This window comes from Phascolarctos cinereus, unplaced genomic scaffold (assembly GCF_003287225.1).
Source record: "Phascolarctos cinereus isolate Bilbo 61053 unplaced genomic scaffold, phaCin_HiC Scaffold_4;HRSCAF=312, whole genome shotgun sequence".
NCBI lineage: Eukaryota > Metazoa > Chordata > Mammalia > Diprotodontia > Phascolarctidae > Phascolarctos > Phascolarctos cinereus.
This window is the reverse complement of record NW_027555847.1, coordinates 219,501,676-219,528,767: the sequence shown is the minus strand read 5'-3', so window position 1 is coordinate 219,528,767 and position 27,092 is coordinate 219,501,676. Positions and strand designations below refer to the sequence as shown.

At 43.7% G+C, this 27,092-nt stretch overlaps 1 protein-coding gene across 3 annotated transcripts in view; it reads right to left on the bottom strand.

Annotated features, from left to right (window-relative positions):
* Nucleotides 1-27,092, bottom strand: part of ELFN1 (extracellular leucine rich repeat and fibronectin type III domain containing 1) — a 190,973-nt gene that overhangs the window by 93,619 nt on the left and 70,262 nt on the right. Inside the window, exon 3 of one of the 3 annotated variants that reach the window (XM_020975269.2) lies at nt 22,979-23,041. The exons of the other annotated variants lie outside the window; for them this stretch is intronic. The gene's annotated coding sequence lies outside the window, so the exon portion shown is untranslated. The remainder of the gene's footprint in view (nt 1-22,978; nt 23,042-27,092) is intronic. 3 annotated transcript variants of the gene reach the window in all.

Below are 27,092 nucleotides of genomic sequence, written 5' to 3'. Positions count from 1 at the left end.
GGTCCCTGCCAACTATGAGATTCTATTGTTCTGCGATCCTGACTTGCCTTCTTCCCCCAATAAACTCTCAAACAGGTACAGTCCAAGGAAATTAGGATTTTCTAGTGTTAAAATGTTTATTGAAATTCATTTAAAAAAAATAAACATTAATATTAACTAATATTGATTAAATAAATTACAATTTTATTAAAAGTGACTATAAGCTCACTGAGGCTCGGGACTATCTGTGCCACTGTTTAGTATAGTGCTTAGCACAAAATAAAAAATGCATGTTGATGGATTTGATCTCTTCTCCTACCTTGGTTTTACCCTAGACAATGGTCTACCTTGGCTGCCCCTTATCATGACTCTTTCTCAAGAGCTGAGGCCTTGAGGGCTCCCCAAGGGCCCAGAGGATACTGGATGTTGAGACTGAATCACCTCCCTCCCCTTTTGAAGCTAGATGTGATAAGGAGGCTCGGCAAATCCGCAGAATGACAGATCACAAAAGCAGAGTTTATTTTGGTCTAAGAGAATTTGCAGACCTGAGTTCTAGTCCTAGCTTTGCTACTACTTTGCTACTTGATACTAATTAGTCAAGTCATTGAACATCTCTGTGCCTCAGTCTCCCCAACTATAAAATGGGAATAATAAAATTATCTTCCAGTGACGTGTTGAGGATCAGATTTGATAATGAATACGAAGGTGTTTTGAAAAGCGGCACAGTGGTTAGAGATGATGCACTTGGAACCTGGAAAACTTGGATTTAAGGCTCACCTCTATTCTACATTGGATATGTGACGGTAAGAAAGTCTTTCAGTCTCTCTATGTTCTACACAGATTTCTGAAACTATATATTACAGAGAAGATGACAATTTCCATTTGTAAAAGGAGTTTCCTAATTTGGAAGTACTCAGTGAAGGGCAGCTAGGTGGTACAGTGGATAGAGCATTGGGCCTGGAGTCAGGAAGACCCAAGTTCAAATTCAACCTCAGATACTTATTAGCTGTGTGACCCTGGCCAAGTCACTTAACCCTGTTTGCCTCAATTTCTTCATATGCAAAATAATCCTGAGAAGGAAATGGCAAATCACTCTAATATCTCTGCCAAGAAAACTCTAAACGGGGTCATGAAGAGTCAGATGTGACTGAAATAACTCAACAACAAGAAAATAACAATGAAATCGCAGGTTCAGAACCCATCTCTAATTGTAAGGAAGCTTTTCCTTATGATTAGACTGCTTATCCCCCCCCCCCGCATTTTCTCTCCTTCTATTCCTTCCTTCTTTTATTTGTAATTTGGTCCTATTAATCTCTCTTATTTATAGATCTGGCTGCATCACTCCTCTGTCCAAAAAACTTTCAGTGACCCCCTCCCTATTGTCTTCCAAGTGAAGTCCAGACCTTTCTGCTTGACATTCAAGGTCTTCCACAATCTGGCACTACCCTACTTTTCCAGATTTATCTGATTTTACTCCCCACTATGCATTCTGGGTTGGATTAGTCTCTGTACTTTAAAATGACCCACATTTTCCATACTTTGTATCTTTTTTCCCCACCCTTCCCTTTCACCTACTGAATTTTTAACCAATCTCTAAAAGTTTAGAGTCTAAAAGTCCAATTTAAATGCTACCTTCTCCAGGTAGTCTTCCCTGATCTCACCTGCCTAGGGTGACTTTCTCCCTCAGACCTCCCATACACTTCTCTTCATTTTTTTTTTTGATTTGAGTTTGGGGTTCCCTATCTTGCCTGGGCTGGAGATGAGGCAATCACTCATGGCTAATCCCAATATACACACAAAAGCTTCAATCTACTTGGTTTTTCTGACATGATCTGGTTCACCTCTTCTTGGGCATCCTGGCTGCTCCCCAACTTCTGGGGCTTACTATATTATAAGTGTAGGATTTTGGACATCTGAAAAGCCAACTGCATCTCAGAATCCCTGAATTCAAGGAATTCATCAGCCTCAGACTCCTCAGCAGCATGGAAAACATTTTGTTTTGCTCCTCTCTAATCCCCTTCTTACTTATTATGTATCATATGGATTTAGCTGTTTTCTGTTTTGTCTCCTATTAGACTATATACTCCATGGGGACAAGAAACCTGTATACATAAACCTTGTATCCCTCACACACATACCAGAGGGAATGCAGTGCTCAGCAAGGGAGGACTTGAATCCTCTTCTTCCTAGCTCTGAGGGTCAGGCAATTCACCATGTTTTCCTTCCTTTCCTTTCCTTCTCCCATTTCCCTTTAGGAGCCATTTTATAAGGCTAGATGGCCAGAAAGAATCCACAAGGGGCCTTGGGTTATGGACTTGGCCCCCATTCATTGGTGTTTGGTGTGTATAAATATGGAAGCCAACAAACCCCTATGGTGGCTTTCTTGCCTGGATAATGGATCTGCCCTAAATTTCCACAGACAAATGAAATAAATGGGGAATCCCCCACCTCCCTCCCATTTTTTATGTTGAAATATCCTGTGTTTATGCTGAGGTAAAATTTGTGTATATTCTTGACATATCCTAGCTTTCCAAAGGAAAAAAAATGAAATTTATGTACTCTGGTACCACAAAATAATTTTGATAAGTATTTTTTAAAGTAGGTGTTTAATATATCCCTTAAAAATGAATTGCTTTGTTCAATGTTGCTTTCCAGGGAAAGTTCCAACCCAGGCCACTCTATGTATGGCATCTTCCTCTGTAAGCCTGAGTTAGGGCAATTCTTTATGTTAGCTCCCCATTTGTGAACATAGCTCAAATTTACACAGTTTAAAGTTTGCAAAGTGTTTGACATATATTATCTCCTTTGATTCTCACACACAAAAAATTCTGTGAGGTAGCTGTTACCTCCATTTTACAGACTGGGAAACTGAGGATGAGAGGTGATGGGGTTTGCCTGGGGCCATATAACTAGTAGATATCTGGGGTAGGATTCATACTCAGGCCTCCCTGACTCCAAATCCAGCACTCAGTTCCCTGTGTTGCCTAGATGTCTTCAGTCCCGCTCCTGTGTCTCCCGCTAAGCCCCTTAATTCAGTCATGACTTCCTGGAATTCCTCAGCTACCATACACCTTCCTGCCCTTCCTTAGAAGCCCATCTCCTCCGAGCATGCTTCTTTGATTAGAGGGGAGATAGGAGATATGGGGAAAAAAACTGTTAATGGTCTGTGTTCATTCATCTTCTCTCTTTTATCCTAAGATAATAATAATAATCCCTTATATTACAGAGTGCTTTGTTCTTTTTCAAAGCATGTTCACATTCTCTTATCTCATTTGATTCTGACAATAATCCAGGGAGACCTGACATTATTATTGCTAGTTGATAGATTAAAAAAAAATTGAGGCACACAGAGGTTAGGTGACTTACTGAAGGTCACACAACTAATTAGCTGTGTGAAACTTGAACAAAAATCTTGATTTCCTGAGTCTCAGGGCTCTTTCTACAAGCCAGGTGGTCAGGAACAGGTTGCTTAAGTTGTCTCGATGAAAAGTGGAAGGATCATTACTGAAGTCCCAGAAGAGTAAGGGAACCAGACCACCCCACTGTGGGGAAGGAAGGGAAGGGAACAATCATTTATTAAGCACCTACTGTGTTCCAGGCACTTAATCTCCATACAAATATTACCTCATTTGATCTTCATATCATCCCTGGAAGGTATGTACTATTATTATCACCCCCATTTTACAGATGATGAAACTGAGGCCGAGGTTAATTGAATTGCCCACGGACCAGATTTAAATACAGATCTTCCTGACTCCAACACTGAGCAGAGATGAGGTGGGATCACTGAAGTTGATAGCGGTGGTGATGGGGAGACCATTAAGGCAGCAAGAACTTAGGTAGCCTTAACAGTCGTTCTGATCTCATGGCTAGCATCCCAGATTTGGCCTTGCTACTCTTCCCCAAATAAAAATAGCTGATATTTACGTCTAAATTTTACCAAGAAAGCGATTTTAGATATGTTATCTCATTTGACCCTCACATGAGATATGTCAGGCATGCTCATAATTATCAGATCATAGATTTAGAGCTGAAAAGAAAATTTGAAGTACAATCCCCTTATTTTACAAGAGGAGGTAACTGAGGCCTAGAGATATTAAGTGACTTACACAGCATCACCCAACAAGTGTCTAAGAGCAGGATTTGAACCCCAGTCTTCTTACTGCAAGTTCAGGGCCCTGTATGTGCACTCTACCACATTGCTTCTTGTGATACTGTAACATTGAGAAAGTGTCTTCTCCACAGCTACCCCAGGAACCAAGCAATGTTGTTACATCAAATGATCAGAGAGTTTCAGGGAATTGCAGAGTACTCAAACGGTATTTGGGCAGCTAGACTATTCAGGGATCCTTCCACAACAGCATTGCTACTTCTATCCTGGAAAAAAGGAAGCTGAAAGCAACCGTAGCAAAGGAACCTGTCAGGGTGAACAAGTGTGTGCAAAGAGACTAAATGAGCGACGTGTAATTACTTAAAATTGTTAGTTAGCAGTGGATGTAAATAACCAAAAAAACAAGTTGGGAAGGGAGAAAGATGGTTAATAGAGTTAATTACTTAACAACTAATTGAAATAATAATGGGTCCGATCTGAATATGCTGATACCATGGAACCTGTCACGAAAAGGTAATTGAAATAAAAATAGGGCGAACTTAAATGGTACCTCGAACCTGTCAAAGGCAAGTGTGGAGGAGGCGGCCGGAGGCGGGAGGAAGAGTCCTGAATGGAAACCTCCTTAGCCCAGTTTCCTATAGGCTGGAGGACTGTATGCCTCGGGGAAGGGCTGAGCGTCAAGCCAATCAAACGAGGGCACTTGGACCCGAAGAAAGATTTTGCAGACGGGAGAAGGGAATGGGACGTGCTTAGCTTTGGAAATCCACACCTTCTAAGGAAGGAGTGGGAAAAGGATCCCTGGAGATGGATTGCAAACCCCCCTCCCAGCTTTTCTAATTCAAAGACCCTCTCCTCTACCCTTGGCCGGTCAGCACGCAGACCCCTTTTGCCCTACCATGTCAGAGTTATTCCTTTAACAAATGAACATGCGTTTTAGTAAGTGCCTAACAAAAATGGTAGCTAGGATTTGCACAGCATTGTAAGGCTTGCAAAGCATTTTACATGTTACCTCCTTAGGCTCTGTGCTAGTACAGAAGAACAAATAAAAGAAGGAAACAATTCCTAGTCTCAAGGATGAATGAATAAATGAATGAAAAGTACTTAAAGGCAACAAGCTTTGGAATAGGCACTGGAGGTACAGATAAAGGAAGTAAACAATTCCTAGTCTCAAGGATGGATGAATGGATGGATGGATGGATGGATGATGGATGGATGGATGGATGATGAATGAATGAATGAATGAAAAAACACTTAAGATAGCAGGCCTTGGGTTAGGCTCTGGAAGTACAAATAAAAAAGTAAAGCAGTTCCTGTTCTCAAACAGTTTCCACTCTAATACAATCCTAATCCTTGCTGTTGTTCAGTCTTGTCTCACTCTGTGATCCCATTTGGGGTATTCTAGGCAGAATACTGGAGTGTTTGCCATTTCCTTCTCCAGCTCATTTTTTTTTTACAGATGAGGAAACTGAGGCAAAGAGGGTTCAGGGTCACATAGCTAGTAAGTGTCTGAGGCCAGATTTTAACTCAGGAAGATGAGTCTTTCTGACTCCAGGCTTGGCACGCTATCTACTTCACTACCTAGCTGTCCCAATATAATCCTAAGCTTTTCTGATTACTGGTCCCCTTAGAGGTAAGATTTTTCCCTGCCTCCCCTCTTCTAACACATCCTTCAAGGTCTAACTCTCATTTCATATCCAGGAAACTTTTCCCATTCTCCTCCAGGAGAGATCCCTAGACCTAAAGAGAGAAAGACTTAGGTTCGAAGATACTTATTATCAGTGTGACCTGGGCAAATCATTTAATGTCTCTGGCCCTCAGTTCACAGAACCGAATGAAGCCACAGGGCCCCAAGTATGGGGAAATCTTAGAGAGGTCAATCAGGCCATAACATTATATATTAGTTAACCCAGCTTCCTTTCCCATGCCAGGTTAAATCATAGGATTTTAGAGAGGATCCTTATAGGTTGCCTAAGTCAACCCTCTCATTTTTTAGATATGGGAGTTGAGAAGGAACTTGCCCCCAAAGTCCAGAAGAGGTGGGGTGGGGTGGGGTGGGGCACGAGAGGAGAGCTCATGGGGGATTAAGAGAGTACCATTGATAAGGCAGCTAGATGGATAGAGCGCCAGCCCTGGAGTCAGGAAGACTCCTCCTCCTGAGTTCAAATCTGGCCTTAGACATTTTACTAGCTGTGTGACCCTGAGCAAGTCACTTCACTCTGTTTGCCTCAGTTTCCTCATCTGTAAAATGAGCTGGAGAAGGAAATGGCAAACCACTCCATTATCTCTGCTGCAAAAACCCCCAATGGCATCCTGGAGAATTGGACACAACTGAATAACAACGTTGATGAGGGGATCAAACACAGGAAAAGGAGGAAGAATGAAGGAAGAGTCTAAGCATGAAGGGATGATGAATGAAGCCTCTGGGCCTCAGTTTCCCCATCAATAAGAGTTGGATTAGATGAACTCTCAGGTCCCTTCCAGCCCTAGCAATCTATGAGACTGAATCTAAGCACAGACAAGAGTCAAACACAGGTCCTTTCTTCAACCGTAAAAGGATGGACTTGAACAAGATGATCTTTTAGTTTGTGTTTAGTTCTAAAACTTTATCGTCCTAAGACTCTATGATTACCTGAGGCAAGGGCCTTGAAAAAAAGAGTGAGGGTCAAGACTTGATTTTTGGGAATTGAAGGAATTTCAGCTTGGCTCTCAAAGAAACCTTTCTCTAACCTTCCTCCACTTCTGAGCCTCAATTTTCTCATCTATAAAATGAAATGAGTAATTGTTTTTCACAGTGACCTGGCAAGAATCTCAGAGTGCTGCCCAACCTCCAATATGGCTTGCTTTGAGGGCAGAAGAAACCAGGGTGCAAAGAGTCAGAAGGCCCTAGGAAGAGACTGAAGAGGGGAGTCAAGTGAAGGAGGGGGAAAATCAAAGAAATGAGAAAGGAACAAGGACAACAGGAGAGGGGAGAAAAGAGAGAGCATACAAGAAAGCTGGAGAGATGGTAGCAGAGAGGAGACAGACAGGAAGAATGAATGTGGCGCAGGAAGAAGATAGAGAGAGAGCTTACAGGCTTGACAAACCCCCAGTGGTTGCAATTACATGAGTCTGCTGGGCTAGAAAATCTGCTTCAGGTCATCAGATTCATGTCGTTCCAATTAAGATAAGAACCATCTCTTCCTTCCCACCCAAGGGCTGGATCCTATATAAGACAGGCAGGGGGTGATACAGCAGCCTGGGCTAGTGTCAGCCAGAGTTCAAAATGCCCCTCATGCGAGAAGCTGTGGGTGGAAGGGAGAAGCAAAGGCAGCCCTCCATCCCTGGAAGCCACGTCTGCTCTCAAGACCACTCTGGGCTGGAGTGCTGGAAGGGGAGAGGTGAGGAAGAGTCAGAGAGCAACTCAAGGAGCCTCCCTCCTCAGTGCCATTGGGAAGAATGCCGGCATAAGGGGCCTCTGTCCATAGAATGCCCTCTCTCCCTCATTCCGACAAAGCTCGTGGAGATGAGCCCCAGGCTCTTGGCTCCTTCAGCACCCTGACTTCAAACGTTGTTGCTCCTATTTCATTTTCACCAGCCATGTCTATGATCCTCTTAGCTTTGGTGTGCTGGGTACCACGTCCATAACTGGATACCTGACCTCCAGAAGATTCCAGTCCCTGGTGGCATCACACGTACAGACAACCTGTCATTGTTAACACTACACATGGCCACCAAGACACTCCATTAGCATGTTTCTAAAAGCAGGTATATTTGCTTTTGTTATGATTCATAGAATCATAGGGTCATAGAGATGAAAAGACCCTTAAAGGTCATCTAATTCTACTCCCTCATTTTACTGTAGAGGAGGCTGAGGTGATAATGATCACCTAGTAAGTTGCAGAGTCAGGATTTGAACCCAGGGTCTCGGACTACAAATCCAGCACTTTCTACTATACGTGGTGTGACTATCTGAAAGGTTCACATTGGCTAAAACCAATCTGGAGATGGAGGTGGTGGAGGTGGTGGGGAGGAATGAGTGCTAGAGTTTGAGGGAAAGTTAAGTCCTCCTCCTGGCTCACTGAGGATGAGAAGACTTCTTGGAGGAGGAGGGATTTCCTTAGACCCCGAAGCTCTTGAATCATTATACTATCATCAAAGTGATACCCTCCCTGGAAAGTGGGATCAAAGAGCCTGCCACTCTGGCCTGTTCTGGAAATCTGGTTGAACCAAACACGAGACACTATTCTGATTGTACAAGCTGAGAAATTCCTTGATCTATCAGCTCCAAAGAAATTCAGATTTCTCACCAGAGTAGATTTTTTTCCTGATATCACTGGAATTCCTTTCCAAGGTCCATGGCTTTGGCTAGCTTTTTCATCAATTTAACCCTATCCATAAGGAAGTAAGTGCCTGATAGGTCATAAATCAAACTCCTTCTCCCTCACTGTCTGCTTAGGGGACCCCATGAGACAAGGCCTCTTGGTGCCTGATTTTCCATTTAATCTGTAAAGAAAGGCACTGGGTTTTTTTGTTTTGTTTTAGGCAATTGGGGTTAAGTGACTTGCCCAGGGTCACACAGCTAGTAAGCATCCAGTGTTTGGTCTGAAGCAGATTTGAACTCAGGTCCTCCTGACTTCAGGGCTGGTACTCTATCCACTGCACCACCTAGCCGCCCCAAGAAAGCCACTGTTAAGAGGAAGTTCTGACCATAACTTTTTCCAATGTCCTGGGAGAAAGGGAATAAGCATTTATAACGTACCCACTATGTGCCAGGAACCATGTTAAGTGCTTTACAAATACTATCCTATTTGATTCTCATAGCAACCCTTCAAGGTAGATACTGTCAACATGAGGAAACTGAGGCAAACAGAGGTTAAGTGACTTGTCCAGGGTCACACAGCTAGCAAGTATCTGAGGCTGAGGATATAAACTCAGATCTTCCTGACTTCCAAGGCAGCTAGGTGGCTCAGTAAATAAAATGCTGAGCCTGAAGTCTGGAAGAACCATTTTCCTGAGTTCAAATCTGGCCTCAGACACTTACTAGTTATGTGATCCTGGTTAAGTTATTTCACCCTGTTTGCCTCAGTTTCCTCATCTGTAAAATGAGTTGGAGAAGAAAATGGCAAACCACTCCAGTATCTTTGCCAAGAAAACCCCCAAATGGGGTCACTGAAAAATCATTGAACAACTTCCTTACTTCTGGCCCAGCACTTTATCCACCATGCCTCCAGCTGCTTCCTTTCCAAGAAAGAGACCCCGCTCTGCAGAAAAGGCTCAGATTCTGATTCAGACTCTGCTAGCTCACCAGGTGCGGTGACCTTGGGAAAGGGCCACAGTCCATCTGAGCCTGTTTTCCCGCTTACTAAATGCTGATACTAATACCTACACTACCTACCCCACAGGGTGGATAGGATAATGGATGTGAAAACTCTTTGGAAAGTATAAAGTGCTACCCACGTATGAGTTATTATTGGAGTTATGATCTCGCCTGTAAACTAATCCTCTGCAATACAGAAACCAGTAGACAGGCCCTATGCTAGGTATGATCTGAGCTATAGCCTAAGTGATGGGGAAAGGGTCTTTAGCCCATCAGTCGAAAACTGTTTATAAAGCACCTACTATGTACCAGATACTGTACTAAGAACTGGGGATACAAAAAGAGGCAAAAGTGGCAGCTACTTGTTGTAGTGGATTGAGCACTGGCCCTGAATTCAGGAGGACCTGAGTTCAAATCTGGTTTCACACACAAAACACTTACTAGCTGTGTGACCCTGGGCAAGTCACTTAACCCCATTGCCTAACCAAAAAAAAAAGTAACAAAAAGAGGCAAAAGACAGTCCTTGCCCTCAAGGAGCTTACAATCTAAAGAGGGAGACAACACAAAAATATATATATATTTTAAAAACAATACTTAGGGGCAGCTAGATGGCAGAGTGGATAGAGCCCCAGCCTTGGAGTCAGGAAGACCTGAGTTCAAATCTGGCCTCAGACACTTGGCACTAGACGAGTGACCCCGAGCAAGTTACTTAACCCGGATTCCCCACCAAAAAAAGCAAATAAATAGATAAATAAAACAATATTTAGAATAAACAGGAAAAAAATTAAGAGAGGGAAGATGCTAGGATTAAGAGGAGTCGGGAAAGGCTTCCAATAGAAGATGAGATTTTAGTTGATGCTGGAAGGAATCCAATAGGCAGAGATGAGGAGGGAGAGCATTGTAGGCATGGCGGACAAGCAGAAAAAATGCCTGGAATGGGGAGGGGGGTGTCTAAAAAGTAGGGAAATACATTTATCATCTAGTCTTGCCTCTTCGTCTTACAAAAGAGGAAACTGAGGCTCAGAATGGTGAAGGGAGTTGTATGTATCAAGTTAATGGCAGGGTCAGGATTTGGACTTAGGCCTTTCAGTGTAGTGCTCTGGCAGGGTTAGTGAAAAGAGTGAGGGGTGAGGTGGAGTCAAAAGACCTGAGTTCAAATGTGACCTAACTTCTCTCCTCAGTTTCCTCATCTGTAGAATAAGAGAGTTGGGGTAGTTAACCTCCGAGTGCTTTTCCAGCTTTAAATCTGTGAAGGAAATTGTTGTATTAGTATAGTGGAAAGGGTACTAGAACTAGGGTCAGAGGTGGTTGTTGCTCAGTCATTTTACTCGTGTCTAACTCTGCATGACCCCATTGGGGTTTTTCTTGGCAGAGACACTGAAGTGGTTTGCCATATCCTTCTCCAGCTCATTTTACAGATGAGGAAGCTGAGGCAAACAGAGTGAAGTGACTTGCCCAGGGTCACACAGCTAGCAAGTGTCTGAATCTGGATTTGAACTCAGGAACACGAGTCTTCCTGACTCCAGGCCTGGTGCTCTATGCACTATAGCACCACCTAACTGCCCCATACAATCGGAAGAGCTGGGTTCAAATCCCAGCTCTGCTACTTAGTACTTGTGTGATTTGGGGCAAGTCAATCTCTCTAGTCCTCTGTTTCCTCACCTGTAAAATGAGAGGGTTGTACTAGATAACCTCTAAGGTCCCTTCCAGCTCTAAATCTATGGCCTAGGTATGAGAAGGGGAACCAAGTAATCAGGTGGCTCACTGGAGAGAGCTCCTGGCCTGGAGTCAGGAAGGTTTATCTTCCTGAGTTCAAATCTGGCCTCAGATGCTTACTAGCTATGTGACTCTGGCCAAGTCACATAACTGTTTTTTCCTTATCTGTAAAACGGGTATAAAAGCTTGTTTTACTTTACAGGATCTTGTGAGGAAACTGATATGTAAAACTGAAGTCATCCTTTTATCAGTTATGTGTTGTGCTGTTACACTTTAACTGCCTTTCTATTAGAAAGTGACTGGTATATCAAAATAGAAAATAACAATAAAGCATTAAAAACTCCTAAACAGAAGTGTGGCTTATTAATTTAAAAAATGTTATCTGAAGAGACGTTGAAGCGGCACTGCACACACTCCTCCCCTCCCCCAATCCCAGAACTCAAGGGTGGTAAAAAATGAAAAGGCTCATGGATAAAAATCACAGGCTGGAAAATGGTGAGCAGATTACACAGCAGGGCAGCTTTTTTGACTTTCCAGAGCCCTTTAGCATCCATGATCTCACCCTGTAGAAGCTTCCAGGTTTAGAAAGTAAAACAATGGGCTAAGAGTCCAAAGACTTAGGTTTCTTAGTCCTGGCTGGTTCTAGCTACCAGACCTTGGACAAGTCATTTCCCTCTTTCTGGTCTTCAGATTCTTCCTCCTGTATAAAATAATGAAGACAGACTAAATAATCTCTAGAATCCCTTCCAGCCCTAATATTCTGTGATTCTAAGGAGGGCTAGTCTTCCTGATGAGGAAACTGAGGGAGGGATGGGGTGAAAGTGGGGGAGGGGGGTGAAGACCAGAGTTCAAGTGACTCTGGGACTGGGAACCGGGAGCAGAACTCTCCTGCCTCATATTTAGAGACAGGAAAGGACCGTAGGAATCATCTGGTCCGAACTCTTTGCATAGGTGAAGGCAAGGGAGATTCAGGCTTGGGATCACACAGCTAGAAAAAAGGGTGGGGTTGACCCTTTCTCCCTACTCAGTGCTTGGCCCCCAGCCTCACTCACCCACCCAAAACTCGCCTTGGGTTGAAGGAAACTCCCTCCCTCCCTCCCATAGTGGCAGACACGTCCCCAGCAGGCGAGCCAAGAGCGAGCTTGGCTTTTGTTTTCCTGCCGGGGAAGCAATTAGTCGTGCCTTCCCACTCAGGTTGGCCGCGGCGGGCGGCAGAGCTGAGAGTTACGGTGAGTAATCCTGCCCAGTCATCATTCGGCCCTGGCAGAGGAGGGGGCAGCTGTGGGGGAGGGGAGGGTGAGGCGGAGAGAAAGATCCCTCTCCCCTTCCAGGGCCCGGGCAGGAGAGGCTCATCGAATTGCAAATGCCCAGGCAAAAGGGAGAAAGAGACCAAACTTGACATTTGCATTTCAAACACTTATATCAGCAAAACAAATAACAGTAATTATACCATTTGCATATTTTGTTAAATGATTGTTTAGCGAGGTGGGGAGAGGGTGTGCAAGCCCAAGGAAAGCGCTGATGCCAGCAGCCCGGCTAGGCTGAACAGCTGTTCCCAGGCTCCCCAGGTCTGGCGATGCTTTCACAAAAATGGTGTGGATTCTAAATTCTTGGGGGTGGGGGGGAGGGGAGAAAGAAATGGAAGAAGCAACAGCGGCTGCCCTTCCTGGGGCAAAGGGATGGAGTCAGCCTCACATCTAGGGCCGGTGGGCGGTCTTGGAGGTCCAACCCCTTCATTTATTTATCTATTTATTTTTAAACAAATGAGTAAAGTGAATCCCAGGGAATTTAGGTGACTTGGCCACAGCACACAAGTTGAGGGAGTTGGGATTTGAACCCAGGTCCTAAGGCCTCCCCACAATATCAGAGCTGGAAGAGACCTAAATCACCTAGTCCAACCCCGTCATTTTACAGAGGAAAAAACTTTGGCCCAAAGGGGAAAATGACTGGGCTAAGGAAAGTGGTAGAAATAGTATTTGAATCCAGAATAAGGTTTTTTCTACCAGTTTCCCGATATACCTCTCCCCCTCCCCTCCAACACCTGTGGCAAAGGAGCTCTACTTTGACAGAGTGTGTGCCGTTCTGCTCCCCCAGCCCCACTCTGTCTCTCTTTCTGTCCCATCAGAATGAAGCCGCTGCATCTCCAGCTCCCAGCTGCTTCTACTCTGTCCCATTTCCACAGGACTTTGTGTTCAGCTGGCAAATCCATGCCCCACTCCCCTGCCGATATTCCTTCCTTATCCTAGTCTTCCTAGGGGGAATTGGCACTTTAATAGGAAATACTCCCTGCAAGGAGGGATTGTTTTATCCTGTGTACTTGTATCTCAAGCACCATACCTGGCACTTAGTAGGTGCTTAATAAATACTTATGGATTGATATAAAAGAACAAAAAGTCATTAAGAGCCAAAGAAATGAATTTCTAATGAAAGAGTTTGTGACTCAACTGCAAAGGAGATCTGATCAACATCCCTCAAATTATTTTTGGGAGGCCAACTCTGGGTCAAGTGATTTGTTGTTATTATTCAGTCTTTTTCAGTCATGTCCCACTCTTTGTGACCTCATTTGGGGTGTTCTTGGCAAAGATAGTAAAGAGGTTTGCCATTTCCTTCTCCAGCTTATTTTTTTTTTACAGATAAGGAAACTCAAGCAGAGTTAAGTGACTTGCCCAGGGTCACACAACTAGTAAGTGTCTGAGGCCTGATTTGAACTTAGGTCTTCTTGATTCCAGTCCTCGTGCTCCATCCCCTATGTCCCTGAAGTGACTTACCCAGGGTCATAGAGGTAGAAGTGTCAGAGATGGTATTCGAACCCATGTAATTCAGAGTTACAAAGGATCCATCTGAAAAGACTCCTGTCTAATGCCACAATATCTGCATTATCTCTATAGAATCTCTAAGTCTGTGTGCAAACACATGCATAGATTGAGAGCTCATTACCTCAAAAAGGCTGCCCATTCTATTTTTGTTAAGAAAGTACTGATTATTAAGAAATTATAATATTGAGCTGAAATCTTCCCAGGAAATTCTACCTATTGCTCCAAGTTCTGATTTATGGGGCCAAAAAAAGCAAATGTAATCCCTCTTCCACGAAATAGCCTTTCACTTAGAATTTGAAGGTGGAAGGAACCTGCCTCCTGGGGTGCCTTGGTGGAGCAATGGATAGAATAGTGGACCTGGAGTCAGGACCACTCATTTTCCTGAGTTCAAATCTGGCCTCAGACACTTACTAGTTGTGTGATCCTGGGAAAGTCACTTCATCCTGTTTGCCTCAGTTTCCTCATCTGTAAAAAATGATCTGGAGAAAGAAATAGCAGACCACTCCAGTATCTTTGCCAAGAACAGGGGTCACAGAGTAGGACATGACTGAAAAATGACTGAACAATAAAAAAGTCACTTGACCCTGAGGTCTATGGGGTCATGAAGAGTCGAATATGACTATAAAATGATTAAACAACAACAAATAACATGCCTAAACACTATGCTAGGTACAAAAACCAAAAAGTTCATAATTTCTATCATGGAGAGGCTTACATCCCACTTGGGGGGGTGTATCCCGTAATCAATATCTTCAAGGATAAATATACACAAAATATAAAATAAATGCAAAGGGTGTATGTGTGTGTGTGTGTGTGTGTGTGTGAGCCTGGACACGCCTATCCACTAACTGGGGGAAGGAAAGGCCTCCAGTAGGAGGTACCATAGCTCTTGAGTTGTGCCACAAAGGAAGCTAAAGCTTCTAGCGGTAGAGAGGCAGCTCGATGAATACAGTAAAGGACCCGTATTCAAGAAGTCCTGAGTTCAAATCCAGCCTCAGATATTTATAAGCTGTATTATCTTGGGGAAGTCATTTCTGCTGTCTGCCTCAGTTTCCTCATCTGCAAAATGGCAAAAATAAAAGAACCTGCCTCTTTCTCCCAAGGTTGTTTAAAGAACTTTGCAAGCCTTAAAGAACTATGTAACTGCTAGATATTATTATTATTTTATTTCAACTTCTAAAGTACTACTTCTGCAGCAGAGTCACCTATAGATTTGGCAAGACCCCCCAGCAGCCAGGGGAAGAGCTTTTTGCTGTCCAACCCCCAAATCCTAAGGAAGTTACTTGGGTGCACTTATGCCTGAGATGGCCCTGGAAGGGGAGATGGGAAATGGAGGGCAGAGAAGGCCTGAGCAGGGGTTCCACTGGTGGACCTCAACAGCCATTAAAAGAAACTACAGCTTATCTGGGGAGATGAGCAGGATGAGACTTTCCTAGAGGAGAGTTGGGGAGGAGAGCCTGGATGTCACCTGTCAAGGATGCTATAGAGGAAATAGCACCACTAAAGAGCAGACAATTTCAGGGAGTTACAGAATTCTGATGCTTACTACTCATGTGACCTTGAGCACTCAATCTCATGGGTCTCAGTTTCCTCACCTGTAAAGTGAAGAGATTTAGATCAAATGACCTCTGAAGTTCCTCCCAGCTTTCTATAGCCAGCATTTCTATAGCACTTTAAGGTTTATGAAGTGCTTTTATGTATGTTGTATTGCTGATCCTCACAACAGCCCTGTGAAGTAGGTGCTATTACTATCTCCATTTTACAGATGTGGAAACTGAGGCTTTGAGCCCAAAAAGAAAGAGAATGGGCGATAAACAAGGAAACCTCCACTTCAATCTCCTCCAGGGCTTCCTTTTTCTGGGGACATGCAAGGGAATTTCTTGTCCTAAATCTTATCTCTAAGTCTTCCAAGCCCTGAGCTCAGTGACAGGCCTGGACAGCAGGTAGCCAGGGAAGAGGGGGTGTGAAAACCCAAGCCAGAAAAGGCTGGGAATCCCTGTCCCGCCCCTGCCTGCAGGGGAAAAGGCAACATTTCTCTACTGCAAGAAGAGGACCTGAATCAGTGCCAAGGGCAGGCTCTTCTGTGATAATCAGAACAAAGGACTTGACTGAGCTTCTCCTGGACTCATCTCCCTGAAGTCTGAGGCAGCAGCTTTTCAGATGGTAGAGGAGATTTTTCGCCTCTAGGTGACACACTGGGGAAATCAGGCAGGGAGAGTCAGGAGGGAAAAGGAGGGCAGGAGGGCCCAGCTACCCAAGGAGCGGGGTACCACACCAGTGACATTATCTACAAGGACAGAGAATCCTGGGATCTTGGACCTCCTACAAGGGAAAGACCAACTCCATTCCTGGTAGTCTTGAGTACTTTTGTATGAGACTCATGTGCACATGCACACATACATAAAAAACTGTGAAAGAGGAGATTAGCATTGGCATCCCCTCCCATCTCTCTCCCTCTCTACCTGTTGCTAGAGTCTTCCTCAGCTGCTGTTCAAGTGCATTGTAACAGGGGCCTTCTAAAGACGCAATACCTTAAGACACAAAAGAGTGGCTCTCATGGCAGAATTATAGACATTGTGCCAGGCCTGAAGGGTCTAGACAGGATGCTCATAAATGGGGTGGGGCATTCCTCAAATCCCTGTATAAGGTGGTCAAGCAGAAGCAATGAATTGATCGATAAGCATTTGTTATAATTACAGAACCAGGCACAGTTAAGTGCCAGGGCTACAAAGACAAAAGAAAAAGAGTCCCTGTTCTCAGGAAGCTTACTTTTATTATTATTTTTTTATTTAGGTGAGGCATTCAGGGTTAAGTGACTTGCCCAAGGTCAAGTGTTTGGTCTGAGGTGGATTTGAACTCAGGTCCTCCTGACTTCAGGGCTGGTGCTCTATCCAATTCACCACCTAGCTGCCCCAGGAAGCTTACTTTTAATTGAAGGTAAAAACACAATAATAAGTTCAAATCCGGCCTCAGACATTTACTAGCTGTGTGACCCTGGGCAAGTCACTTCACCCTGTTTGCCTCAGTTTCTTCATCTGTAAAATGAGCTGGAGAAGGAAATTGCAAACTGCTCCAGCATCTTTGCCAAGAAAACCCCAAATGGAGTCACAAAGAGTCAGATGTGACTGAAAAATAAAAACACATATAAGTACCTGTGTGAGCCTAGGCAAATCACAACCTCCCTGGGCTTCGGTTTCCACATCTGTAAAATGAATGGATTAAATTGGGTGGCTTCTGAAGTTCTTTCCAGTTCTAGATCTATGATTCTATGATCCTATGAAATAAATATTAAATATATGCAAGATAAATGCAGACAGAGGTATGCTGGTAGATGTTTAACAACCAGTTCTCCAGGAAAAAAAAATCAAGGCACAACACGTTCATTTTTAGATTTAATCTGCCCTATTAACATTTTTTCCATCACTTTCTTAAGTCTAGAAAATCAACGAAAAAATAAATCAAGCCCTGATTTGTGGTATCGGTCTATTTCTAAGGTGTAAATACACTGAAAATTTAATAACACAAGTTTGAGCTGGCTCCAGCATATCCCTGTATTCATAAGATAAATGCAGTATAATCTGGGGGAGGGAATAAAGGGAAGGGGGGTCAGGAAAAGCCTGTTGTACGACAACATGTGCTGGGCTCTGAAGGGAGCTAGAGATTCTAAAAGATAGAGGTGGGAAAGGAATGAGTGCATTCCAGGCAAGAAAGACAACCTATGCAAAAGCATGATGAGGGGAGATGAATCAGAAGGTACAGGGAAGAACAAATTGACCGGTTCAGATGGTAGGGTCGAGTGAGGTGTTTTGTTTTGTTTTGTTTTTAAAGGATGGAGGAGAACTGGGCATGTTTGTAGGCAGCAGAGGAGGCAGGAGACAAGGAGATTAAAGATTTAGAGAAAGGGAGAAGGGGATGATTGAGGGAACTGTCTGCCAGAGATGCTATCAAAGTCCAAGGAGTAAGTAGAGTTGACCTTAGAAAGGCGATGGATCATCTATCTCATCATCAGAGACTGCAGTAAAGGAGGAGAAAATGGTGGATGGGGTGTGATAACAAGGGATTTTGTGATGCAGAAGAAGGGAGAAGAGGAAGTACTTGGTAATTGCATTCTATTTTCTTAATAAAGTATGAAGCAAGGTCACCTGCTAAGGAACCAATTTACTTATCCTTTCTATGCCCCCAGAGAGGCAGCATCATATAGAGCAATGGTTCTCAAAGTGTGTATATCAGAGACCTTCGAGATGCTTTCAGGGGTCTATAAGGTCAAAATTATTTTCATAATAATACTAAGATATTTTAATTTATAATTTGCTAAATATTAATAGAAACAATCCATATAAACAAAAGCTCCTTGGTGGGGGGCTCCTTCATAATATTTAAGAGCATAAAGGCATTCATCCTGAGACCAAAAAGTTTGAAAAGGACTGCTATAGTGAATAGAAAAGCTGGCCTCAGAGCCTGGGTTCAAGTTCCATCTCTGACATATAATAGCTGTGTGACCCTGGGCAATTTACTTTACTTCTTAGTACTATAGGCAAATCTCCGAGACTAAGTGGCCGAGAAGGTGCTAACCTGTATTGGTAGAGGTAGTATTGTCATCTTTGAGGTTCATATATCCAAGAAATTATAAATGCAGCCCCTGTTTCTATCTCTCCATGTTCAAAACATTCCAAGAACTTGTATCCATGTTTAAAATATCACTATTCTTCTGGCCTCCCAGGGGCATAAAAAAGGCCCTGAGCATCCTGGCATCCACAGGGCTTGCAGGCAGGGTTTCCTAATTCAGTGGGGCTTTCTAAAGCCCTGGATATCTGGATTTCCTTTATCAAAGTTTCTGTGCTTGGGAAATTGGAGGGACTCTTCCCTAGGAATGGGTAGGAACTGCGGCTGGTGGGGAGGGATTGGTATTATAGGATTATAAAGGCACTCCTAATACCCTATGGCCTACACATTTGTTTCTTTGGATCTTAGAGAACTGTCCTCTCTGGCCAGCCCTACCTCTGTAAAATAGAAAAGAAGCCAAAGCCATGGACAAGACTTTGGAAGAGAGCAAAGAAATCTGCTATATCTGAGTCTCTTATCTCTCTACCTCTTTTCCATTTCTACTGTTACAGCTCTAACTGAAGCCCTTAACATCTCTTATCTGGATAAGATAAGAGCTGAGGCCAGAGAGTCTAGGGCACGAAGCAGACCTGTTTTCTTTAAATGCTTACCCACAAAAGTTATATTAAATAGCTTGCCTTCTCAATAAAGGGAAGAATTTGGAACCCAACATTTTCAACAAAGATGTTAAAAATGGGTTTTACATCTAATTGAGGAAAAACAAAATACTAAAGAAATAATTTAAATGCTTACCCACAAATGTTCAGCACTAGTCTCAACTCTCAGGGATGCACAACATTTAGAAAGCCTACTGAGCCATGAAAGCTCACAGGATCATAAAGCTAGACCTAGAAAAGACAATCTAGTTCAATCCCTACAGATCTACAAAGTTGTGACTTGCCCAACGTCACACAGCTAGTAAGTAGCAGAGTCAGAATTCAAATCCAGGTCACAGGATCATAGACCTACAGCTGGAAGAGAACTCAAAGTCTACCTAGTTGAACTCTCTTACTTTATATATGAGGAAGCTGAGGACCAGGGAGGTTGACTTAACTCAAGGTCATATAGCTAGTAAGCATCACAGAGAAGATTTGAACCCAGGTCCTCTGACTCCAAATTCAGCTTTCTTTCAACACTGCACCCCTCCGTCTCCCTCAGTAGATGGAGGAGAGTTAAGAAAAAAACCCTTCTGCCTGAATATGAGAAGACCCTAGTTATGGGGACCTCACCTACCCACACCGCAGCTTAGTCTACTATGGTGGCCGCACCTTCCAAGAGACCTGTTACCTGACTTTCCAGAACTGGTTTTGGGAGACCTCACCTACCCACACCCCAGCTTAGTCTACTGTGGCGGCCGCACCTTCTCAGAGCCATGTCCCTGGAACTGGTTTGAAATTTCCAAGGCTCATGGTCTTGCTCCGTCTCTGGCTCTTTGTCAGATCACTTGCTGCCCAGATCATCTGCTTTTAGAAAGAGGTCTCCTGCAGCCCTCATCGGCCTCCAAGAGCATCAGTGATTCAGTGTTTCTGGGCTCCAGTGGCCAAAGTTAACCACCTCCTGTTACAACATGAGCTATGAATCACAGGAACGTCAATCACGAGCTGGAAAAGGACCTCAGAGGCCATCTAGTTCAGCTGTCTCATTTTACAGATGAGGAAATTGAGACCCAGGGGATTAAGTGACTTGCCCACAATTGTATGGGTAGTGAGCATCACAAATAGTCTTACAACTACAGTCAGTGCTCTTTCCTCTGTGTTGTTCAGTTGTGTCTGACTCTTTGTGACTCTGTATGGAGTTTTCTTGATAAAGATACTGGGGTGGTGTGCCATTTCCTTCTCCAGTAGATTAAGGCAAAGATTAAGTGACTTGCCAAGAGTCACACAGCGAGGCCAGATCTGAACTCAGGTCTTCCTGACTCCATGCCTGGTGCTCTAACCTCTGAGCCACCTAGCTGCCTCCTTTCCATTGTACCATGAGCCAAATAGCCTTTGCAGGCTGCCCTAGGGCAGGAGGAAAGTCAGCAAGGGAAGTGAATTTGGTCATGGTGTCAGTGGACAGTTGGGATTTTTAATTATCATCTACCTAAAATCTTACTCCTTCTACCAACTTTTACCTACATTATGTAAATGATTAGGGGCCTTTTTTTTCTACAGGCAATAATTCAGTAGAACATAAGCTTCTTAAGAGCAGGAGTTATTTTTTTTTTTAAAAATCCCTAGTGCCTAGCAAAATGTTGCATGCAGAAGGCAGTTAATAATTTTTGTTAAATTGAAATCATGCTTCAATAGGCCCCTTGAAATTGTACTTGCCTATATTTGGCATAAATGGGTAAATGAATCTCATGTGTGTATTATGCTTCCTAGTAAGATCATAAGCAGCACCACCCCCATGATGATATTATTATTAACAATAGTAACAACATTTATTTATATAGCAACTAATATGTGCCAGGCACTGTGCTAAGTACTTTACAAATATTATCTCATTTGCTTCTCTTAACAGCCCTGGGAGGCAAGTGCTATTATTACCCCTATTTTATAGCTGAGGAAACTGAGGCACACAGAAGTTAAGTGACTTGTCCAAGGTGTCAGAGGCTACATTTGAATTCAGGTCTTCATGATTCCAGGCCCAGGACTCTATCCACTTCACCACCTAGCTTCCTTTTGTTTCTACCAATGGCACTGTACCATCACCGGTTTGAAACCTAAATTATCTTCTACTCTTCCTCCCTAAGACTCCCCCCTCCTATCCAGTTTGTCCCAAAGTCCTGTCCACTCTACATTTTCACTCTCTCATCTCTCTCCCTCTTTTCCATTTCTATTGTTGCAGCTCTAACTGAAGCCCTTAACATCGCTTATCTGGACAATTTCAGTGGCTTCCTAACTGGTCCCCCGGTCTCTAGTCTGTCAGTCTCTAGTCCAATCCACATAATTACCAGATCAAACTCCCTACATATCAGTGCTGACTGACCACATCATGCCATTGACTAACAACAACAACAACACCTTGAATACCTTCCCGCTTTCTTCAGTATTAAGTCCCAATTCTTTTCCTTTTTTGGGGGGGAGGCCTAGGCAATGGAAGTAAGTGATTTGCCCAGGGTCACACAGCTAGTAAGTGTCAAGTGTCTGAGGCCAGATTTGAACTCAGGTCCTCCTGACTCCAGGGCCAGTGCTTTTCATCCACTGCACCACCTAGCTGTCCCTAAGTCCAAATTCTTTAGCCTGGCATTCCAGGTCTTCCACAATCTGGCTCCAGTCTTCCTTTTAGCTACATCTCCCATTGCCCTTCTTCAATTCACTCTATAACCCTGGACAAATTAGACTACTCACTGTTTCCTGAACCTAGCCCCCAAATTCCCATCCTATTTCCTTGCTTTGTCCCTCCCCCACCCATCTCTACCCAGTAGCCCTTCATTTTATCTTCCAAAATACAGGGTTGAACATAGAGGAGGTACCTGTTGATGGAACTGAATTGAAGAGGAGGCATAGGAAGGAGGAGATAGAAAAAGACAGCAATATGGTAGTCGGGGGAAGATAGGGAGATGTAAAGAAAAACACATCTGCCCTCTTTCCCTCTTCTCCCTTTAACTCTCACTTATTAACATAGAATTTCACACGTTCATAAACCTATATAACTCCACACTATGTCCCTTGCACACTGTCAAATGCACCGTCACACATTCTTGCACACTCACACAACAGATCAACATGAAGCTGCTTTGTTTTTTCTTTTGATAATACATAAACATGATCAGTAGTCTCCAAGGTTCCAGGCACCAAGAGCTCAAAGACATTGGTTATGTTTATCTTTATACATGAGCAGCTAGGTGGCATGATGGATAGAATGCTGAGCCTGGGGTCAGGAAGACTTAGTCTGAGTTCAAAAGCAGTCTCAGACACTTACTAGCTGCGTGATCCTGGGCAAGTCACTTAACCCTATTTACCTCAGTTTCCTCATCTGTAAAGTGAACTGGAGAAGGAAATGACAAATCACTCCAATATCTTTGTGAAGAAAACCCCAAAAGGGTCACAAAAGTTCAAACCCAACTGAAATGAAAGGACTGAACAACAAATACAACCTTTGTATATATTCCATTCAGATGCTGTCACACCCTACCCCTACTGCTAACCACATGTACACACCCTTTTCTTCTGTGTTTTCTTTCCTTCTAACTCCCAGCATGTATTTCTAGAGAAGCAGTTGGCACATTTTATACCTGATGGGATCATCTTATGAGCCACCAGAGAGGAGATATTGGGGAGGAGGGTGAAGGAAACAAACAGCAATGAGTCCAGGGCACTGGTGTTACAAAAAGGAGTATCTGAGCAGTAGGAGCTCCAGGTTGGGGTTCCAGGCTAGGACGCTGACCAGACAGGATATATTGGGTGGTAGCGCCTTCCCTGCTCCTGACTTTCTGGACTTCAAAATCATGCCTCCACTGATGCTTCCACCTACCTTGAACCAAGGTCTTCCTGATCCCAAGGCCAACTCTTTGTCCACTAGGCTGTTGCCTCTCACCTATAAAAAAGATAATAATATTTGAACTGCCTAACCTCATGGCTGGTCTCCCTGTCTCAATTTTCTCTCCACTGTAATCCATCCTGTACTCAGCTATCAAAGTGATCTTCCTAAAGCTCAGTTCTGACCACATCACGACCGCCTCTCCCAATTCAATTTGACACTCTCATGTGGTTCCCTATTACTTCCAAGATCAATTATAAATCCTCAGTTTGGCTCTTAAAGTCCTTTACTACATGACCCTTTCCTAACTTTCTGGTCTTGTACACCTTACTTCCCTTCACATACTCTTCCATCTGGTGACACTGGCCTCCTTGCTGTCCCTTGAACAAGCTCCTCCTCTCAGCTAAGCATTTTCATTGGCTGTCCCTTATGCCTGGAATTCACTCCCTCTTCATCTCTGCCTCCTGGCTTCCCTAAAATCTTAGCCAAAATCCCATCTTCTACAAGAAGCCCACCCTGATCTTCCTTAATGCTAAGGCCTTCCCTCTGTCTATTAACTCCAATTTATTCCGTCTTATAGCTTGTGAGTATGTAGTTGTTTGCATGTTGTCTCCCCCATTAGACTGTGAGCTCCTTGAGGGCAGGGACCATCTTTTGCCTCTCTTCGTATCCCTAGTTCTTAGCACAGTGCCTGGCTTAAGAACAGGCACTTCACAACTGGACCTTCAAGGTTGTGAGAAAATCCCATAGAAATCTTAAAGTGCTACAGAAATGTGTAAAACAAGAACGCAGAGGATGGTTACTCATCTCTTCAAAGGCTCATAGGATTTGGGGCTGGAAGAAACCCTAAAGTCAATGCAGCATAACCCCCTTGATTTACAGAGGAGAAAACCAAAGTCCACAGAGGTGAAAAGTCTTGTTCATTGTCACACATGTAGTCATATAACAGAGAAGGGATTTAAATGCAGGCCTTTTGACTCTGAATCCAATTTAATTCCACAACCCCAGAAAATGAGATCTAGAAGGGATCTTAGAAATGACCTTTTACCACCTCCTCATTTTACAGATAAAGAACCTGTGGCTCAGAAAAGGGAAATGACTTACCCAAGGTCAGAATTGGGACTAAAACCCAGGTCTTCTGATTCTGTCCAGGGCCCTTCCAGGATGTCTGCTATGTTCAAGGCACTGGCTAGGCACTAAATCTATCTTTAATGCGGCAATTACTATGTATCTCCATGTAGCCTTTGGGACAATTAGTATGTATCTCTAAGATCTCAGGAGGAGAGCTTTCAGTTTGGAGATCTTCCAGTCCATCAGACCTACACATGCATGCCCCAGCCAGCACAGCTGCCTACAGGGAGCGCCCTGAACAGAATGTGCCTGGTTCAGGTTCCCTGCCCAGTGCCCAGGCCACAGCCAGGCTGCTTTCTTTCCTGAAAGATAGTCAAGCTGGCCTGGTGCAGGTTCAATCAAGCCTGGGAGTCTCAGAGCAGCTGGATTCAGTCTCTGAGACACCTAACCACAGTCAGAATGTGGACGACATCAGCAGGCAGGTTTCACTTACTTGACCAGTGAAGGTCAGGGGAAGCATATAATAGTAGGAGTGACAGTGATGATACAAACACATACCAACCAATCTGAAGGTAGGTTGTCAGGGAATCTGGGTGTTCATCCCTGATTGAATTATAGCATCTGAAAACTGGGAGAAACTTTAAATACTATACAGACTAAGTCTCCTCATTTTACAGATATGAAAACTAAAGTCCAGAGAATAGCACTGTTTTACTAGTCTAGATTACACAGCAAATTAGAGGCAGAGTTCAGCCTAGAGCCTAGACCCCCATCTCCCAGGACTGGAATTTAAGCTCTCTGAGGGCAGGGATTACCTAATTTGCTTTTTGTATTTCTAGTGTTTAGCAAAGTGTCTGACATAGGAAGTGCTGAATAAATGCTGTAATAATAATTACAATAATTTATTAAGATATGTTGGGGTAGCTAGGTGGTGCAGTTTATAGAGTACTGGACCTGGAGTCAGGAAAACTCTTCCTGATTTCAAATCTGGCTTCAGACACTCTCTAGCTGTGTGACCCTGGTCAAGTCACTTCACCCTGTTTGCCTCAGTTTCCTCATCTGTAAAATGAGCTGGAGAAGGAAACGGCAAACCACTCCAATATCTTTGCCAAGAAAACCCCAAATGGGGTCATGAAGAGTCAGACACGACTGAATAAAATAACAAACAGCTGCTTGGAGGCCTGTGTATTCTTGTGTCTTGAATATGTATACATCTGTGGGTGTGTATGTTGTGAGCCCATCTGTGTGGGCAATGCTGTTCCAGATCCTCTGGATACAGAGCCAAATTCAGATGGAATATCAGCTGTTAAAGAGAAGGGCAAGGTGCCCAGAGCACCGGGGAGGGGCAGGTGTAGATACAGTCTGGGTAGAAGGAGCATAGAGGAGGGAAGAAAACGGCAAAATCCTCATGGAATGGAATGGAACTCAGAGTTCCAAGGTTTATAGGAAGTGGAAAAGTTGGGATAGGTGGGGTGGGGATAGGAATATGGTGTAGGATGGGAGAGGAGTTAGGACAAAGAACTATCGTGTGGGATGCAGATGACTTGGGATGGGGATTGTGGCGTGGAAAAAGGATGAGCTAAAATGTGTTGGAATTGATTCCACTTCTGCAATAGTATTCACATCTGTCCTGTTCTCTCAATCTCCCCTATCACTACAAGTATTCACTCCCACCTACTGTTAGGGACAGCTAGGTGGCTCAGAGGATAGAGCACTGGGCTTAGTTAGGGAGACTCCTCTTCCTAAGTTCAAATCCAGCCTCAGACACTTACTAGTTGTTTGATCCTGGGCATGTCACTTCCCCCTGTTTACCTCAGTTTCCTCATCTATAAAATGAGCTGGAGAAGGAAATGGCAAACCACTCCAGTGTCTTTGCCAAGAAGACCCGAAATGGGTCATGAAGAGTTGAACATAACTGAAAAATGAATTAACAATAACACTCGAGCTATTGCATTAGCCCCTAATAGATTTTTGGGCCTTCATTATCAGCCCTCCAATCCATCCTCCATTCCCAGACCAATCTTCCTGATAGCAAAGATGAGTCCTGTCATTTCTCTGCTCAAAAAATTTTTCAGTGACCCTCTCTGCCTTGTGCTTCATTCTTGCATCACCAACTGCCTCCTGGTCATTTCAGACTGGCTGTCCCAGAGACATCTGAAGCTCAATGTGTGTGATACAGAATTCATTATCTTTCCCCCAAGCCCTCTCCTCTCTCAAACCTCCCTATTTCCGTCAAAGAGATGCCCATCTTTCCAGTGTTTCAAGTTTGTAATCTCAGCATTAACCTCAACTCCTCATTCTCACTCACTCCACATATCCAATTAGTTGCCAGATCTTGCCATTTCTACCTTTCTAACATCTCTAACAGCTGTCCCCTTCTTTCTACTCACCCAGTCACCTTCTTCGTTCAGGCCCTCATCACCTCTCTTCTGGATTATTTCAAAAGCCTCCTAATTGGTGTCTCTCTGCTTCAAGTGTCTCACCACTCAGGTCCATCTTATACGCTGCTGACAAAGTCACTTTCCTTAAGCATGGATTTTACCATGTGACCCCTCACTCAACCAGTTCCAGTGGCTTCCTATTGCCTCTAGGATAAAATATAAACTCTTCTGTTTATCTTTTAAAGCCCTACAGAATCTGGCCCCAATCTATCTTTCCAGCTTGACTGGACAATTGCTTTTTCTCCTTCTCTTTTACTGTGATCCAGCCAGACTGGCCCCCTTGTTCCTCACCCACAACACTCCCATTTCCTAATTCCATGCCTTCAAAGCAGCTGTCTCCCATGCTTGGAATAAAATTCCTTTTCCCTTCCACCTCACAGAATTTCTCTCATCAGTTTACATGCTATCTTCTGCAGGAAATCTTTCCTACTCCATCCCACTCCACAACTGCTAGCACTTTTCCTCACACCTACTGTTTGCCACATACCATACCCTGCCAGGCAAAGGATACAATGGCAAAATGAAACAATCCCTGCCCTCGAAGAGCTTACAGTCTATCAGAGGAGACAATATGTGCATATATAAAAACAACTGCA